Source organism: Artemia franciscana, chromosome 14, assembly GCF_032884065.1.
Source record: "Artemia franciscana chromosome 14, ASM3288406v1, whole genome shotgun sequence".
In the NCBI taxonomy this organism is placed as follows: domain Eukaryota; kingdom Metazoa; phylum Arthropoda; class Branchiopoda; order Anostraca; family Artemiidae; genus Artemia; species Artemia franciscana.
Genome location: NC_088876.1, coordinates 5,630,413 through 5,643,507, shown reverse-complemented (window position 1 = coordinate 5,643,507; position 13,095 = coordinate 5,630,413). Strand labels below are relative to the sequence as shown.

General features: G+C 35.1%; 5 non-coding genes across 5 annotated transcripts; 1 reads left to right on the top strand and 4 right to left on the bottom strand.

Annotated features, from left to right (window-relative positions):
- Positions 1–2,685: 2,685 nt before the first annotated feature.
- LOC136035901 (U2 spliceosomal RNA) lies at positions 2,686–2,877 on the bottom strand. The gene has a single exon (XR_010619549.1). It is a non-coding gene; the product is annotated as a U2 spliceosomal RNA (small nuclear RNA).
- Positions 2,878–5,051: 2,174 nt separating this feature from the next.
- On the bottom strand, positions 5,052–5,167 carry LOC136035931 (U5 spliceosomal RNA). Its single transcript, XR_010619574.1, has one exon. It is a non-coding gene; the product is annotated as a U5 spliceosomal RNA (small nuclear RNA).
- A 777-nt stretch (positions 5,168–5,944) lies between these two features.
- Positions 5,945–6,108, bottom strand: LOC136035883 (U1 spliceosomal RNA). The gene has a single exon (XR_010619533.1). It is a non-coding gene; the product is annotated as a U1 spliceosomal RNA (small nuclear RNA).
- A 726-nt stretch (positions 6,109–6,834) lies between these two features.
- Positions 6,835–7,023, bottom strand: LOC136035913 (U2 spliceosomal RNA). The gene has a single exon (XR_010619560.1). It is a non-coding gene; the product is annotated as a U2 spliceosomal RNA (small nuclear RNA).
- A 2,582-nt stretch (positions 7,024–9,605) lies between these two features.
- On the top strand, positions 9,606–9,746 carry LOC136035930 (U4 spliceosomal RNA). Its single transcript, XR_010619573.1, has one exon. It is a non-coding gene; the product is annotated as a U4 spliceosomal RNA (small nuclear RNA).
- The last annotated feature ends 3,349 nt before the right edge of the window (positions 9,747–13,095 follow it).

Below are 13,095 nucleotides of genomic sequence, written 5' to 3'. Positions count from 1 at the left end.
TTTTTTTTTTTTTTCAAAATCCAGAGAGAACAATTCTCTTGTTTTTTCACTTGCATTTACAAAAATACCCCAAAAACACAGCTTTATTTGCAATAAAAATTGTCAATCCACCAGTTGAAATCACTGGTATTGATCAAAAGCGTCAATTCATGGAAACTGGAGTTCAAGGCTGAATCCAGCAGGCTAATAACCTATTTTGTCCGACTCTTTAAAACGTAACGCAATGAATTTAAACAAGTTTCCGATGGGTTTTTATTTTTTATTTTTCAATCACTCCCTCCAAAATGATTTTCCAGACACAGCCCGGGGGAGATAAATCCATCCCTGGGCTTTATCAGATAAATGATTGCTTACTTTATTTTAAAACTATTTATCCTTTTCATTTGTCATTTACTTGATTAATTCTATAATTCCATCTTATTACTAACAATGTAGCCAGAAGACTGTCTTGAAGAATAGATGGCCTTCAAGCATAATTCCAGTTTTATCGTAGAATTTGAGTCTAAGCTTATTAAACAACTGTAAGGTTCGAACCATACAAAGTGGGGGGGGGGGGGGTAATTTACTATTGGGAAGGAGGTTGGCAACTGCCCCTTCCACACCTTGGTTTTCCCCTCCCCCAAGCCTCATTTTGCCCCCGTCCCCTTGAAATATAGTTTCTTCCAAAATCTTGTCAAAACTAACGTCAACCTAAAAATTCAAGTATCTACAATTTTTTTTTTTTAAGTACATTTTTACCTTTATAGTACTATAAAATACCTTTATTTATGCCACTATAAAAAAGTAAATGATATACATATATATATATACATATATATATATATACATATATATATATATATATATATATATATATATATTTATCTGCGTTATATTTGCATTTAAGCTCCAGGCTTCTCCTTCCTCAGAGACCATTTTCTCGTTCTCCCTTCACATGGAGAATCGCCTGTTGATTCAAGTTTTTTTTTTTTTTTTTTCAAAATCCAGAGAGAATAATTGTCTTGTTTTTTCACTTGCTTTCACAAAAATACCCCAAAATATATATTTTTATATTATATATATTTGTGTTATATTTGCGTTTAAGCTCCAGGCTTCTCCTTCCTCAGAGACCCTTTTCTCGTTCTCCCTTCACATGGAGAATCGCCTGTTGATTCAAGTTTTTTTTTTTTTTTTTTTTCAAAATCCAGAGAGAATAATTGTCTTGTTTTTTCACTTGCTTTCACAAAAATACCCCAAAATATATATTTTTATATTATATATATTTGTGTTATATTTGACGTTAATTCGCGGTAATTAAGGGGACGGAGGACAGATACAAGTATTTTTTTTTTTTTTTCAAAATCCAGAGAGAACAATTCTCTTGTTTTTTCACTTGCATTTACAAAAATACCCCAAAAACACAGCTTTATTTGCAATAAAAATTGTCAATCCACCAGTTGAAATCACTGGTATTGATCAAAAGCGTCAATTCATGGAAACTGGAGTTCAAGGCTGAATCCAGCAGGCTAATAACCTATTTTGTCCGACTCTTTAAAACGTAACGCAATGAATATAAACAAGTTTCCGATGGGTTTTTATTTTTTATTTTTCAATCACTCCCTCCAAAATGATTTTCCAGACACAGCCCGGGGGAGATAAATCCATCCCTGGGCTTTATCAGATAAATGATTGCTTACTTTATTTTAAAACTATTTATCCTTTTCATTTGTCATTTACTTGATTAATTCTATAATTCCATCTTATTACTAACAATATAGCCAGAAGACTGTCTTGAAGAATAGATGGCCTTCAAGCATAATTCCAGTTTTATCGTAGAATTTGAGTCTAAGCTTATTAAACAACTGTAAGGTTCGAACCATACAAAGTGGGGGGGGGGGGGTAATTTACTATTGGGAAGGAGGTTGGCAACTGCCCCTTCCACACCTTGGTTTTCCCCTCCCCCAAGCCTCATTTTGCCCCCGTCCCCTTGAAATATAGTTTCTTCCAAAATCTTGTCAAAACTAACGTCAACCTAAAAATTCAAGTATCTACAATTTTTTTTTTTTTAAGTACATATTTACCTTTATAGTACTATAAAATACCTTTATTTATGCCACTATAAAAAAGTAAATGATATACATATATATATATATACATATATATATATATATATATATATATATATATATATATATATATATATATATATATATATATATATATTTATCTGCGTTATATTTGCATTTAAGCTCCAGGCTTCTCCTTCCTCAGAGACCATTTTCTCGTTCTCCCTTCACATGGAGAATCGCCTGTTGATTCAAGTTTTTTTTTTTTTTCGCCGCAAATATATTCGCCGCAGAACCAAGTCGTCTGAGGCCAAAAACAATCACTTCAGCAATTTTATCGAATATTGGTTCAATATGAAATTTCAGCAGTTTATAATTATGAACTATTTTCGATAAAGATGCATGAGAACTTTGATCCAGCTTGGGCACTTTAAATTAACTATGCCGAGTAGTCACTGGCTTTTTTACCTTTTAATTTTTGTAAATTATATACACTGGTTCTTCTTTTCGGATGAAAATAAAAAAATTCCGAATATATTTAATGACTAGGTAGCTACATGTATGTGCAGTTTCTCTTCAATTTGAATACCGTATAACGCATAGAATTGATTCGGATTCATGGACTTTGGTTTCCCCTCGAAAGGGGTGCGCCGATCCCGGAGGTACTGCAATACCGGGCCAACGCGTGAAGGGAGCGGAGCAAGCCCCGACATCCCTCCGGTTTCCAAAAATCAGTTTAATATTCTGGGCCCCATGTAGGGGCCGTATCAGATATTAAGCTGATAAGAACAGATACTACACTTTGATCTTAGCCAAAAGGCCGAGAAGCGATAATTCGACAAAGATTGTCAAAGACTTTATAAGAATACGAATAACAAAGTTTGTCAAAAAATCAGTTTCGGTTGCAATGCTCAAATAATATTCAATTAATTTATTACTTTATCTTTAGATTTTTATAAACAGTATGAAACATTTTCCATAATATCAAAGTTTATCTCAAAATTTTAATGGTAAACGATAAACTTTCCAATCGAGACTTGGACAAAATTGTCATTCAAAAAGCGAAAATCAGAAAAGATGAGCCTTAAATCAGAGATATATTGTCATGGCCCTTTAGCTGACAATGATCAGAACCAGGGAATGACGTTAATTCGCGGTAATTAAGGGGACGGAGGACAGATACAAGTATTTTTTTTTTTTTTTTTCAAAATCCAGAGAGAACAATTCTCTTGTTTTTTCACTTGCATTTACAAAAATACCCCAAAAACACAGCTTTATTTGCAATAAAAATTGTCAATCCACCAGTTGAAATCACTGGTATTGATCAAAAGCGTCAATTCATGGAAACTGGAGTTCAAGGCTGAATCCAGCAGGCTAATAACCTATTTTGTCCGACTCTTTAAAACGTAACGCAATGAATATAAACAAGTTTCCGATGGGTTTTTATTTTTTATTTTTCAATCACTCTCTCCAAAATGATTTTCCAGACACAGCCCGGGGGAGATAAATCCATCCCTGGGCTTTATCAGATAAATGATTGCTTACTTTATTTTAAAACTATTTATCCTTTTCATTTGTCATTTACTTGATTAATTCTATAATTCCATCTTATTACTAACAATGTAGCCAGAAGACTGTCTTGAAGAATAGATGGCCTTCAAGCATAATTCCAGTTTTATCGTAGAATTTGAGTCTAAGCTTATTAAACAACTGTAAGGTTCGAACCATACAAAGTGGGGGGGGGGGGTAATTTACTATTGGGAAGGAGGTTGGCAACTGCCCCTTCCACACCTTGGTTTTCCCCTCCCCCAAGCCTCATTTTGCCCCCGTCCCCTTGAAATATAGTTTCTTCCAAAATCTTGTCAAAACTAACGTCAACCTAAAAATTCAAGTATCTACAATTTTTTTTTTTTTAAGTACATATTTACCTTTATAGTACTATAAAATACCTTTATTTATGCCACTATAAAAAAGTAAATGATATACATATATATATATATACATATATATATATATATATATATATATATATATATATATATATATATATATATATATATATATATATATATATATTTATCTGCGTTATATTTGCATTTAAGCTCCAGGCTTCTCCTTCCTCAGAGACCATTTTCTCGTTCTCCCTTCACATGGAGAATCGCCTGTTGATTCAAGTTTTTTTTTTTTTTTTTTTTTTCAAAATCCAGAGAGAATAATTGTCTTGTTTTTTCACTTGCTTTCACAAAAATACCCCAAAATATATATTTTTATATTATATATATTTGTGTTATATTTGCGTTTAAGCTCCAGGCTTCTCCTTCCTCAGAGACCCTTTTCTCGTTCTCCCTTCACATGGAGAATCGCCTGTTGATTCTCTTTTCCCTTCACACACAGAGCATTTCACACAGAGCATTGTCTCTTGAATCGTTTTCTCCCGCCAGACAGAGTAGTGTGTTTAGAAACCCATGGAATCCCCAAATCAAAGAATTTGCCCCTATAAAATATCAAAACTCCTCATTTTAGAGGAACCTCCTAAACTGGAATGGAAATACTGTTCTTAGACGAGGGAGGAATGAGGACCCCAAGAGAATGGGGGCTCAAGAGCACCTAGGACTTGGCAAGTTATTGCACCAAACCAAGAGTGCCGTCGAGCATCCCTTACCCGCCCAAAATTCGCTTCCCTGGTTGTAATCTGCAAAAGATAACAGCAAATACTTAGCCAGGAACTTGTCAACTGAAGAGCTATAGCCAACTAGGCAAATAACAACACTAATCACGTCTACTTCACTATAAACATAGCTTATTTAGATACCTCTGGAAGGTGTGCCATATTTCACAATTACTGTCCCTTTTCGCTATCTGCCCATAACTTCACAATTTGTTTTTCATTTTTGAAAAGATTGGATTTTTGTTCATATTCTGCATTTTCCAGGGTTAGCCTACTTGTCCGACCCCATAATCAAGAGATACGTAGTCTAGAAATATTCAAACATACTACAGTAGTATAGGCTAGTCTGCCTTTCGGCATTCAAAAATTTGTTAAGACTCATCAAGTGCCCCTCCCCACGGTAATCTTTAGTAAAAGGCGAAAGATTAACTCGATATGAGGAGAGGCCAGAGCTATGAAAATTGCCAAGATTGACTTGAGTATATAAAAATAAATCCTAGTAAATCCTCATGTTTTTTTTTAACAAGGTTCGAAAGCAACAAAAATCCAATATTCAACCAATTAAATACGGGCCAAAAAATCATATGATGAGAAAACATATTCAATGAGCAGCAATTCATGGGCAACTTTAATGACATGGTATCAAAACTACATCCGCAGAAAATAATATAAATATTCAGTAATCAGGCACTTATCAAACATAGATAACTTTTAGTTTGATATGTTGCCAATGCTATTGACTTGATGAAATGTGTGGTGACCAAGGGCATTTCACTTTTTAAGACTAGCCTTTGTGACTTAATTTAAATTTCAGCAATTGGATTCGATTCCTGGTTCAATTTAAAAATCAGTATTTAATAATTACAGAGTATTTTTAAAAACAAAATGCATCAGGAACTCAATGAGTTTAGGCAATTTAATTTAATTATGGCGACTGGTCATTGATACCATCCTTTGCTTTAACACAAGACTAAGAAAAACAAAATATATTTATTTCAGACATGTTCTGGAGAAAATTCCAGAACCATCTTCTATAGAGTATACGCTCAACCCTCTCCGTAATATTTCAAATATGTAAGTTTATCAGAAAATTAATTTTTTCAATAGGGCCAAATGATCAATTTTACTCAAATCTTAACAACATCAACTTGTATACTTTCTTTTTTCAACTCACAACTATGTGACCTAAACGATGGGCTCAAAGGAAAAACAAAACTTTTCAATATGTGGACAGGGGTCCGCGCGAACGCAGTCCCCCACTACCAAAAATTACGCTGTTGAGTTACCCCCATTTGGGGTAATCACAGGGGTCAGCCAATCCGAAGTGCAATGGAAAGGCCTCACCCTGGGAGCGCCTCCTTCATGATCAAGGCAGCTCCCCAGCCAGGTAAGTATGAATTGGTAGAAATCTAACATTTTACTAATATCTTTCGACATAAACCCGGTTGCTTTGAATGCCATTCGGAAACTCTAATTTATTAAACACATGCAGCTTTAGAAAACTTTTTCACAGCAGTGAATCAAGTCTCTAAATTATTTTTGAAAATAGCAATGTCCCATTTCATTTTCATATGCAAACGTCTTAATCATTTAAATGCAACTTTATCTTTATGAGAAAAGAAAATCAGGGGTTTCTCGCTCTTTCATCAATACGACTGAAAAATCGAAACTTTTAATTTCTAAGAGCCCAGTGGCCGTTCTACTGACTATACCAATTATTTTCTCGCCAAAAACCATTGGGGGCTTTAGCCATTACGAATATCAACAACTCGCCGCAGAACCAAGTCGTCTGAGGCCAAAAACAATCACTTCAGCAATTTTATCGAATATTGGTTCAATATGAAATTTCAGCAGTTTATAATTATGAACTATTTTCGATAAAGATGCATGAGAACTTTGATCCAGCTTGGGCACTTTAAATTAACTATGCCGAGTAGTCACTGGCTTTTTTACCTTTTAATTTTTGTAAATTATATACACTGGTTCTTCTTTTCGGATGAAAATAAAAAATTCCGAATATATTTAATGACTAGGTAGCTACATGTATGTGCAGTTTCTCTTCAATTTGAATACCGTATAACGCATAGAATTGATTCGGATTCATGGACGGTTTCCCCTCGAAAGGGGTGCGCCGATCCCGGAGGTACTGCAATACCGGGCCAACGCGTGAAGGGAGCGGAGCAAGCCCCGACATCCCTCCGGTTTCCAAAAATCAGTTTAATATTCTGGGCCCCATGTAGGAGCCGTATCAGATATTAAGCTGATAAGAACAGATACTACACTTTGATCTTAGCCAAAAGGCCGAGAAATTTGACAAAGATTGTCAAAGACTTTATAAGAATACGAATAACAAAGTTTGTCAAAAAATCAGTTTCGGTTGCAATGCTCAAATAATATTCAATTAATTTATTACTTTATCTTTAGATTTTTATAAACAGTATGAAACATTTTCCATAATATCCATAATATTATGGCCTACCGTACATGAATAATTAAAACGAAATTTGCATATTTTTTTTTTTTTTGACTAAATGACTTTCTCATAGTTTTGATCGGAAGATTTTGATAACAAAAAGGGGTGGGGAAGGAGGCCTAGTTGTGCTTGGTAGTGTGGCTTATTGTGGAGGAGATATTGTGAAGGAAACCAACCCCCTTATATACGTAATAATTTCTGTTTGTTTTAGGTTTTAATGCTGCACCTTACTTACAGCTGAAAAAACTTTTTTTATTTATTTTCTCATTGTTATTTTAAGTAATACTAGAAAATCTGCGGCCCCTTCATGGAAATTCTCTTCCCTCACGATAAATTCTTCCATGGAAAGATAAAAAAAAAAAACAACAAACAAACAAACAAATAAACACGCATCCGTGATCTGTCTTGTGGCAAAAAATACAAAATTCCGCATTATTGTAGATAGGAGCTTGCAACTTCTACAGTAGGGTTTTCTGATACGCTGAATCGGAGGGTGTAATTTCTGTTAAGATTCTGTTACTTTTAGGGGATGTTTCCCCCTATTTTCTAAAATGAGGCACATTTTCTCAGGCACGTAACTTTTGGTAGGTAATACAAAACTTGATGAAACTTATATATTTAAAATCCGCATAAAAATGCAATTCTTTTGATGTAACGATTCTAGTATTTATTTCTTAAGCCCTTATACGGTGTAAAAGTGAGCCAAGTCCAAGCTACATATAGTCCTCTTTTGTTTCGTCTTAGAAAGTAATTATTTCTGGGATTTTTATCCTTACAATATAGACACGTAATTTATTTAGGCGAAAAAGTAAACGGCAAAGCATTGCTCAAGAAATCTGAACAAAACTAGCACAAGTCCATACAGAATATTACTCCATAAGGCACTGATCTTCTGCACGGGTGTTTGTCCATTTTCTCAAAAATCACGCAAATTTTATCAGGCTCGTAGCTTTTGATGGACACATTAAACTTAATTAATTTTACATATTTAGAAACAATTTAAAAAGTCAATCCTTTTGATGTATATATTGTTATCAAAATCCCATTTCTTAGAGTTTCAGTTACTATTGGATTGAGTCGCTCCTTACTTAAAGGTTGTTATCCCCAACTGTTTGATTTACTTACTAGCCCTGGAACTGATCACCAGGTATCACCTTGTATAGGTATATTTCGGAGACTCATATTAAGAGACTTCTGTCATTTTAATGGATCAATTTTTCGTGGAACTAAAGACTCCCTTTTGAAAATCTACAGAGCCTTTATAGATTCGGCTGCTGGCAAAGTATGGACTGCATTGACCACTGAAACTTCGCCATATACTCCCCAAAGACAAGCTTGATTCTGTGTGGCTGAATAACAGGGACCGTCACGACATTTGTATCTATTGATACAGATTTAGTAGCAAGAAAGATCAAATCTATAGATCTTTCTATTGTTCTCTCAGCTCAGAGAAGATCGTCACTGGAACCCCCGTCTAGAACAGGGGTTTGCTGCTTTTAACTCACTTTTTGCTTTTATAAAAGACACCAGATTGCATTGATTAATTTCCGATTAAATGAAAATCCTCCGAATTTACTACGACCACGAGGGGGTAGGAGGGTACAGTCCCCCTCCTATAGTCTACAAAATAAATTTGGCTAGTTTCAGGCTTTAATGTTACTCTTTATATTCATAATAATTTTGTAGACCAGATATGTTCCCGAAAATAAAGAGAGATTAGACATATATTTCTGGCCTCCCCTCCCCCATCCCTAGAAATCATATTCTATAGGATTCTTATCTTTCAGAGCAGGAGTCCTATGCCATTACCTCCGCTATTTGTAGCCATATACTCTGTAATAGCTCTTAAATCAACTACACGTACCTAATTTGAAGTTTGCCATGAAGTAAGAAAGCTCTGAATCAGAAATGAAAAATTTTCTGACATTCTATATCCACTTTGTTCCTTCATTCATTTAATTTGGCGTGTTGCATCAATAGATCAGGAACACTAGCATCAAGTGACAAGCTCGTATTATTTTCCGTCATTTACTTTAAAAAAAAATTTCAGAGATTTATTTTGTTTCTTATAATAATTCGCCGATCCAAACGAAAAATTTCCTGACCTTCAATTCCGTATTTAGTATCCCTTATCCATTTAATTTGGCATGTTTTTACATAGGTGTTGCAGTATCGAATGAGAGGTCCCTAGCATTTTTAATCATTTACTTGAAAAAAACTTGTTCGTGTTTGTTTCTCTTTGTTGTTTACAATTATTCAAGAATCATACGGTAAGTTATATTCTTTAGTTTAACATTTACCGGAAAATATCAAATTTAAATTATTCAGTGTCATATTTGAGCTTAAAAAATTAGACGCAATTTATACACTTTTTATTAGTCAAATTATATTAGTAGATGAGCATATTCCTATAATAAATAACTTTGCGCAGTGGCAGTATCGTAACCAATGAGGTTTATCCGAGGTGCGATTATTGCTAGTTGAAAACTTTACCCAATACCCCGCCTAGGCGACGTGAAACACCGTCGGCTAAGGCAATTTTTGAAGAACCTTTTAGGGTTCAATCAGATAACATTGTTTCAATCCCCTGATTCGCTTCGTTGCCTCGTATTTATCTATAGATACGGGTGATGTTTATCCGGGCATCATTTGGATTATAAGTAAACAGAGCGGTGAGTCAAAATAATTTATGCGACAGCTAACATTTACAATTGCCATTCCAACGAAATTATTAGAACGATTTCAACACACATCTTGAGATTAGACTAGGCGTTAACCTCCGGTGCTCCCACAGCCAATCAGCGCATATTGACCGTTAATTCTGGCGTTGACCCCCCCCCCTTATTAGGATCGTATAAAAATGATGTTAGTTCATTTGATATCCGTCTATGCGTTCTATATAGGCTGTGGAATCCAGTTTCTGACTGCGGGAGCATCCGGTTTTGACGCAACGCCAGTTAATGTCGCGACGATAGCTATATGTTGCTTTTGAAAAATGTTTGCGCAACTGGTGTTTATATGAAAAAACCTTACGTCATAAAAAGTACCACCTCTCAAAAAATTTGCCGCGTGTTGCGTTTTGCGCAACATTTTAACATCTTAGTTACTCTTTGGCTTTGCATGCAAGTCAGAATTATTTTTTTGTATTCCTCTACGGCTAGTTCTCCAATGACTTAACACGACAGAAAACAGCAATTTATATGGGGTGTAACTATATGTAAACACATCTCCTCCCTGGATGTTCACTTTCAGCGGCTTTAGTGTTCCTTTAAAATTTTCTTTAAAAATGTGACAGAAAACTGGAATCAGTAAAAACATATTTACCCATCCCTCGAATCTGCAAATATATAGCCCAAATTATGTACTTCCCATTTATTTTCTTCCACTTACTGATTCTGTCAGCGTTTATTCAATTTATGGCTAGCCAGGTTGAAACGCTGGAAGATGGGAAAAAAGTACAAAAAAATATATATAATTTTGGCTGCTATATATTGGCATATTAGGGAGTTTTAGTGGTAAAATACAGTGGAAGAGCATCTCAAATGTTTTAACAGCAAATTTTCTGCATAATATGAAGTAATAATTGTTTTTGTAACGTGTTTTCTTCCTAAATTTCCCAATTTTTTTTCTATTACCTCAAAACTTGTTAACTATTGGTTTTGAAATTCACCTCTGGTTAAATTAACGTCACGCCCCCTCCAATTACGCCTGGAGCTGTTATTAAATGCTAAAATTAGAGAGGGCGAGGTAGCCCATTCTCCAATTTACATCATTGGTGCCTGAACATTGATACTGGCTTTCTGTAATCGAAAATGCACTCACTTTGACAGCTTCTATCATTTTTGTAGTTTGAATATTTCTAACTAGCAGCTGTTCATAGTGCCATTGCGTAATATTACACTTTTGCTTGGAACCTTGGATTATAATCAAGCATTAAGTTAGGGAGGGGGTGGGGTAAACGGTTAAACTAGAAGGGATTGAAAAAACCTGATAAAAGACAAATTTCGAGAAAAAACATTTCCGGAAATTAGGATAGTAATAATTTTATCAAACGTAACGGAATAAATAATGTTCAAAATATGTTGTAAAACATTCATCAACAAAACAAACAGCGGTATCCTATATAACTACTGGTTTTAAGATCTTTGATTTTAAGAGAGTGTTTTTTTAGTCTAGTATTTCAGGAAGAGAGTGGGCACCAAAGACTCCTCTAGTACCTTAATAATGAAGTGCCTATATTATAATGTTTTATTTTGAAATAACTTCTTATAATCTTTACCACCTATCCTTTTCAAAATAATATTTACCTATATTTAGTCCTGTACGATTATTCTTTTTTCTAGATGTCTATCTAAACTATGGCTGAAATAACTCAAATGGTCTCTACCGGGCCGTATCCAGGATTTTTTCGGGGGAGGGGGTTACAAAAGATTTTTTCTGGAGGTTTTAAAAAAAAAATTAGAAAACGCATCAAAAATTTGTTTATATTCATTTTCGTTAAGTTTTTAACGAGTTGGGAAAAAATTTTGAAGGGGAGGGGGGATTCAAACCCCCCTAAATCCCTTCCCCTTGATACGGCCTTGGCTGTCTGTATGTGGCGTGTAATATAATGTAACGTCTATGTGTTAGCATAACAAGAGAACAATCGATAAATGGAAATTTTAGTATGTTGTCTTAATTCTCGTTACAGGAATGCTTGTAAAAAAAAAACAAAAAAAAAAAAAACGGATAACGTTCCTTTTCACGGGGAAAAGGACAGCTACTGAGCAAGTTGTTTTCTTGAACGTTAAATTTTAAAAAGACGCTACTATAAAAAAAAAACAAGAGCTAAGAGCTCATATGGCACTTGTGACGAGGCGAGAAGAGCTAAGAGCCAAGAGATCATATGGTATGAGCTCTAACAAAATTCTATGAATCAATACATTGATTTAAAAAGGAAAATAAGAGGCTCAATGCCGGTCAGGATTTAAAATAAGAGCTCTCAGTCACGATGTCCTTCTAAATATCAAAATTTATTAAGATCCGATCACCCACTCGTAAGTTATAAATACCTAATTTTTTCTAATTTTTCCTCTCCCTTTAGCCCCCCCAGATGGTCGAATCTGGGAAAACGACTTTATCAAGTCAAACTGTGCAGCTCCCTGACACGCCTACCAATTTTCATCGTCCTAGCACGCCCAGAAGCACCAAACTCGCCAAATCACTGAACCCCTCCCCCCAACTCCCCAAAAGATAACGAATCCAGTACGATTCTGTCAATCACGTATAAAGGACATTTGTTTATTCTATCCACCAAGGTTCATCCCGATTCCTCCACTCCAAGTGTTTTTCCAAGATTTCCCCCTCCAACTCCCCCCAATGTCAAAAGACCTGGTCGGGATTTGAAATAAGAGCTCTGAGAAATGAATTCCTTCTAAAAATCAAATTTCATTAAGATCCGATCATCTATTCGTAAGATAAAACTACCCCAATTTTCACGCTTTCCCAAAATTCTGGTTTTCCCCTCCAACTCCCCCCAATGTCACAGGATCTGGTCGGAATTTAAAATTAGAACTTTAAAGCACAAGATCCTTCTAAATATCAAATTTCATTAAGATCTGGTCACCCTTTCGTATGTTACAAATACCTCAATTTTCAAAATTACACCCCCCCCCCAATTCCACCAAAGAGAGCAGGTCTGGTCCGGTTATGTCAGTCACGTATCTTAGACAGGTTTCTATTCTTCCCATCCAGTTTCATCCTGATCTCACCGCTTTAAGTATTTTCTAAGGTTTCCGGTCCCCCCCCCTACTGCACCCCCCCCCCCCCCAATTACACTTGATCCGGTTGATATTGAAAATAAGAGATCTGAGTTATGAGTTCCTTCTAAATATGAAGTTTCATGAAGATCCGATCACTCCTTCGTAAGT